Raw genomic sequence first — 277 nt, 5'->3', positions numbered from 1 at the left:
ATTATACCGATACCCCATCATTAAAAAGTTTCTCCGCGTAAGAGAGAATGAGTAAGTAGCCACATGTCTAGAAATTATGTGAAAGTTTCCGTCCATATTTCTGCAGCATTTCTGTCCACTTGCTCTTCGCTGAAGTAAAGCGCCGTGTACTTGCAGTAGAACTAGTTTCAGCGTGGCGTGAATAGCGAAAATATGTGCGTTGACGGTGTGCATTGTGTTGGGTCAGGGATGTTGTAAATATATTGTATAGGACGTTGTTCATTGCATTTTGAATGTT

The 277-nt window shown here is 40.8% G+C and overlaps 1 protein-coding gene across 1 annotated transcript in view; it reads left to right on the top strand.

Moving 5' to 3' along the window:
- The window catches only part of LOC119590427, a 21,897-nt gene that overhangs the window by 6,894 nt on the left and 14,726 nt on the right, over window positions 1–277 (top strand). The gene's annotated exons all lie outside the window — the stretch shown is intronic.

Source organism: Penaeus monodon, chromosome 27 (assembly GCF_015228065.2).
Source record: "Penaeus monodon isolate SGIC_2016 chromosome 27, NSTDA_Pmon_1, whole genome shotgun sequence".
NCBI lineage: Eukaryota > Metazoa > Arthropoda > Malacostraca > Decapoda > Penaeidae > Penaeus > Penaeus monodon.
The sequence above is the reverse complement of the archived record's forward strand: the minus strand, read 5'-3'. Positions and strand labels throughout refer to the sequence as shown.